Below are 6,242 nucleotides of genomic sequence, written 5' to 3' on the forward strand. Positions count from 1 at the left end.
TGAGAATGAAAGCAAAGAATATTACCATCTTCCCAAATTTTAGATATGAGAGCTGTGTAATTAACTGTGAAAAAGCCCATCTCTGTATAATTATGTTCTTTGACTCATTATATGCTCAGGGCCACAAAGGCAAGCTTGTCTTATCTTTCTTCCACAGTTCTAAATACAAAAAAAAATCCTTCTGAATTCCAATGAATACAAATAACAGGTCACAATGTGATGTGGTTCTCCATTTTGCTCAAGCCTTCAAGAGCCCGGCAGATTATAAAAGGGAGGAAAAAAAAACAATTGACTTTGCTTTGCCTTACCTGTCAAAACAAGAGAAAAAAATGAGAGGTTTTCTTCCTTCCTCTATCTCCTTCCCAGCCTGCTGACAGCTCTATAAATCATTATGAAATAATTGTGTGTTTTTAATTAAATGTGAGGTGGTTGCTATCAGTATGCTGGGCTTTGGCGCAGACGTTTTGTGTGCTTTTGAGGATGTGAGTGTAAGACTCATCTGTGCTCCAGTGCACAGGGTGGGGGCAATAACTCAGGCCTGGGGGGACAGCTATAGGCAGACTGGTGTAAATACTGGCCCCTGGCTCGAGGAGAAGGACCTTGGTGATGGCAGTGCTGTAATTGAATGCTCTGTGTATTGTGTTATTACAGTCTGCAGTGTCATATTTCATGCATGGCTGTGGCGGAGTGCACTGGAGTGGGGTTGACGTCCTTATCGGGGGAGAGCTGTCTCGACTGGGCTTGTGAATGCGAGATGGTCGATGAAAGCAGAGAAGCGCGAGACTAGCGTCAGCGGCATCACCGGCGGCGTTCAGATCGATCCGTACCTGTTCTCCATCTTAAACTTAGTCAAATCAGCTCATAAATCTCAACTAATGTTCAGCAAGATAGTCATCCATCAGTGAATTCTTTACAGCCATTGTATTGATGATGAACCTGGGTAATGTTATTTGTTAAAGTGAGTAGATGAATAGCAGCACATACGTCCTACATGATAAGTGTACTTAGGATGATGAACAAACATGTACCAGAGCACTGTGGGTTTTTCATTACTGCCATTTCTGTGGTTCAAGCTGAACAGAAAAGCCAAGGACTGTTTTAGGTCTTTTTGTCTTTGCAGGCAATTTCATCAATTGTGTTACCTTGAAAAAGCTGGGTCCCTTTTGTCCCTTAAAAATATTGGAGAGAAAATCTAGGATATTTTCCCCTCTAATTAGTGTTCAGTAAGCTGTCAGTGCGTGTACATTAGAAATTCATCTTTAAAAACTCTAGCTGTGCTAAGGCTTTACTTTAGAATGCATTTCTTAAGATTAAAAGCATAGAGGCATAGAGAAAGCATAGAGAAGTAACCACTCTCTCCATAAGATTACATTATATTTTAGAAAGAATTGCAGAGGTATTTAGTAGGAATATTGTCTATCCAATATATAAATCTGTATATGAGGCTTATGATACTGTAGCATGATCCTTCTTTTTTGTTGTTACTCTTAAATTTACATGCAAAATACTTAGTCAGATTTTAATGGGGATTTGATATGTTAAAACATAATCTCTGCCAACATGAGGTTTCAGTCTTATCAAGTCGATAAAAGCTATACTGCATGCCTGTTGCCTAGATAGAAAATAGCTGCCTGGGGGAATTGCCAAGATGGCTGCCAAGCAAACTGAGTAAAAGGACTGCATTGTAAGTGCACTGAAATGAATGATTCATTTGTGTGATTTAAAGTGATAGTTTAACTCAGGAAATCTGTCATTAACACAACCTCAAATGTCACAAGTTGTGCTGTTATTTAGTTATTTATTGATTTAGTTTTCAGTAGAACATGAAGGGAACATTTTTAAGACATTCTTTTCTAGTTCATCGTCATCACAGCTCTTAGTTTGTGCAAACTACTGAAAGTAGAATAAAGCTATATTAATATCTTTAAAGGGATCGTTCACCCAAAAATGAAAACTCTGTCATTAATTACTCACCCTCATGTTGTTTCAAACCCATAAGACTTTCTTTTTAACACATTTTTGACGAAATCCAAGAGCTTTCTGACTCTGCATAGATGGCAACTACCATGTTCAAGGCCTGGAAAGATAGTAAGGACATTGTTGAAATAGTCCATGTGACATCTGTGGTTCAATCTTAATTTTATGAAGCAAATAAAGACTCCTGCACCTGGGCCTGCGCCAGCAGCACCATACGCATGCGTTGTGGTACTGTCATAAATAATTAAAGAGAAGAAATTGTTAAATAAAGTCATTATTTTTGTTTTCTTTGCGCACAAAAAGTATTCTCTTAGCTTCATAACATTACGGTTGGATTACTGATGTCACATTGACTATTTTAACAATGTCCTTATTAGCTTTCTGGGCCTTGAACGTGGTAGCTGCATTTCTGTCTATTTAGGATCAGAACACTCTCGGATTTCATCAAAATATCTCAATTTGTGTTCCAAAGATGAACAAAGGTCTTATGGGTTATGAATGACATGAGAGTGAGTCTTTCTTTGTACAATCCTAAAGAAATTATGTATTTTGAGGAAAACATTTCAGGATTTCTCTCCATATAGTGGACTTCTATGATGACTGCGAGTTTGAACCTCCAAAATGCAGCTAAACTATCCCAGCCAAGGAAGACGGGTCTTATCTAGCAAAACGATCGATTAATTTCTAAAAAAAAAAAAAAAAAAATACTTTTATATACTTTTTAACTTCAAATGCTAATTTTGTCTAGCTCTGCGTGTACTCTATGTATTCTGGTTCAAGTGAGGGTATGTTGAAAAACTCCCATTTTCCCAAATCTTATTTTCTTCTCCAACTTCAAAATCGTCCTACGTCAAACATTAGAAATTAATTAGAAATTCAATTAGGATGATGTACGATTTTGAAGTTGGAGGAGGAAATGACCTAACCTAACTGTCTTGAACCGGAAAACAAAGAGTACACACAGAGCTAGACAAGACAAGCATTTGAGGTTAAAAAGTATATAAATTGTAAATTTCCCTTCTTCCCAGATGTTAAGAACTCTTTGAAGCTGCATTTTGGAAGTTCAAACTCGGCGGCACCATAGAAGTCCACTATATGGAGAGAAATCCTGAAATGTTTTCCTCAAAAAACATAATTTCTTTAGGACTGAAGAAAGAAAGACATGAACATCTTGGATGACAAGAGGATGGGTAAATTATCTAATTTTTTGTTCTGGAAGTGGACTTCTCTTTTAAGTTATACTAGTATCTTTCTATCATAGAAATAATTGAGCAATCATTTAACAGATGATAAACTGTATCTATAAAAGGAATGAAACACATCAGCACAGATCCTCATAGAGATATTCCTCTTGCGTAAGCCATCAGAAATGTCTTGCTCTCAAGAGCGCAACATCCAGCCAGTTATATTCTGTTAAATGTGTTGCTGTTGAAGATAACCCTTATGATAGGATGGCTTTACCCTGGATAGTAAAAAGCAAAATGCAATTTAAAACTCCAAGCTAAACATGTGAGTGAGAAGGAGCCACATCCTATGACCTTGAGTATTGTGAATACTTAAACAGTAAGATTTTCCAGCCAGAACCACAGTTACCAATCTCATTTCAGACGGGCTGTACCATGCCAATGGCCTTGCAATCATAAACACGGTTGGATGTCGATGACATTGCCTGTCTTCCATAAGATGCCCCATCTTCAAAGCTGCTTAAGATAGACCTATTACACCATCGAAGAAAATAAAAGAATACAATTCTTGTTCACAAGATGGCCTACCGGCAGGGGCTCTGTACAGCTCCGCTGTTGTCCTTTGATGAGATAGCCCTATCACTACAGTTGGACGATTTCCAACCAGAGGACGAAATGGCAAGCCTTCCCATCAAATCACACGCTTCCAGTAGCAAGGAGGGGTGATGATGCATGAGCTAAAAAAGCAACAAGAGAGTGTTTACAATGTGACTGGTTCCACATCCCAGATGGTTTTATAATTATCAGAATGTACATGCTTAAAGCCTTATGAAATGTAATCATCTTACACAATGCAATTAGTCTAGCGGATCCTGTTTGTATTTTCAGTGTTTTTTTAATGTTATGTTACTGGTGCCAGTGCTGCATAGAAGACTAATCATAAACGGATATCGCGTGATCTCTGCAGCGTGGAAATAGACACAAAGAGCTGGCTTCTTTTCTCTGCAGGGCAAAGGAAAAGCTTATCACTCAGACAGAAGCATGAAAGGGACGGCTAAACCAGGACACCAAGTACATCACATCATCTTCTTCTTATTGCTTGTCATTTCTTCCATCCTTTTCTTTTCATCTTTATTATTAGCACTCCTTCCAGTTTGAAGTACATCTCTTTTTATCCTCTCATCGCCCCCCTGCTGTACCTGAAAGGTAAATTGGGAAGGTTTGCCTGAGGCTTGACCAAATCTTCTGGAAGGCATGTGTAGGTGTTCTGGTGAAGACAGCAGGCTTTAAAGCCATGGCAGTAATGCCATCAGTGTAAAATTGATTCTTCACACTGATCAAAGATATACTGCATAAGGGTATTTTCATACTCATAGTAATGGGACATTTAATATTTAAGAATTTTACAATAACGTGCTTTCTCGGTGCCTAATGAGCTCAAAAGTGTGACACCTATTCTTAGGAAAGGTACAGAACTAAGGTTCCATTATAACTTTACAGACCTTATTAATCTAGGTCAATGTTATTTTCTACATATACTAATACATTTCTAACATTTCGAGTTATAAATGAACAACTTCATGCATTATGAATGAACATGAATTAACAATGAACAATAGCATATTTATAAATTACCATTAGATGAATAAATATTATACATGCTCCCATAAAACTGATTCATTAATAAATGTTAATGAATTGAACTTGCTCCCAGCTATATTTGTGCACCATTTTTATGCTATTAATCGGGCCACCGTAATTTAGCCTTAGCCACCAAGGGAAAAAAAAAACACTTACATTTTGTGGTCTCTGTGAGTGGATTGTATTTTCAGGCAAACCTAATAAAAAACGGCAAAACACTAAGGGAGAGAGTTTCATTGATTTCTAAATCTTCATTCAGGTGTTTCACAGGTCAGAAAGTGACCTCTTCTATTTCCGCTGGCGATGGCACAGCTGAGCCTCTGGGCTGTCTGTCTACCCGAGCACTGACCCTAGAGAAGACTGCAGAGCCCTGACATTTCTCTGGACGGAATATGAATGGCAGGGTGCCAGGAAACTGTTCTAGATTATAATACCTGCACATGTGAGGACTGACAATGAAGCCTTTTGACTGAGACATTCACTCAAAGTCCAAATCAATGTATCATAAATGTACACGATGAGTCTAAAGTTTGGACAATTAAGATCTTCTAACGTTTTTGAAAGAAGTCTCTTATGCTCACCAAGGCTGCATTTATTTAAGCAGTAAAAACAGAAGTACTGTAAAATATTATTATAATTCATCATAGCTGTTTTCAATTTGAATATATTTTAATATTTTTAAAGCTGACTTTTAGCAGACTTTTTGGCAGTATTCATATTACATTACATTATTTTGTGAAAACCATCATTCTTCGTGAAATGTCTGTAACATAATTTGGTTAAAATTCATCAACGGTTGTCTAAAACAACACCCTTTTTACCTTGTTAAAAACAGCTCTGTTCACGGTGACTCGTTTCGGTGCATGTCTCTTTAAATGATAATGAGCTACTGCTCATCCCACCCCTCTCTTCTGTTTTTTTTTTTGTATATTTGGTAACGCATTACCATCAAAAACAAACTAATCCACTGCGTCTTCAGTGGCTCTGATGTCGGACTCGGCCAAAAACAAAGACATCTTGAATGACAAGAGGGTGGGTAAATTATCTAAATTTTTGTTCTGGAAGTGGACTTCTCCTTTAAGCTATACTAGTATATTGCTATCATAGAAATAATTAAGCAATTATTTAACAGATGATAAACTGTATCTATAAATAGAATGAAACACATCAGCACAGATACATAAATATAGCTGGGAGCTTTTTACCTTGTTAAAAACAGCTCTGTTCACGGTGACTCATTTCGGTGCATGTCTCTTTAAATTATAATGAGCTACTGCTCATCCCACTCTTCTGTTTTTTTGTATATTTGGTAACGCATTACCATCAAAAACAAACTAATCCACTGCGTCTTCAGTGGCTCTGATGTCGGGACTCAGCCAAAAACAAAGACTTTTATGTTCACTTTTATATCCAACTATAAAGCACCTGAACTGCTTATGA

The sequence above is a fragment of the Garra rufa genome, chromosome 22, assembly GCF_049309525.1.
Source record: "Garra rufa chromosome 22, GarRuf1.0, whole genome shotgun sequence".
In the NCBI taxonomy this organism is placed as follows: Eukaryota; Metazoa; Chordata; class Actinopteri; order Cypriniformes; family Cyprinidae; genus Garra; species Garra rufa.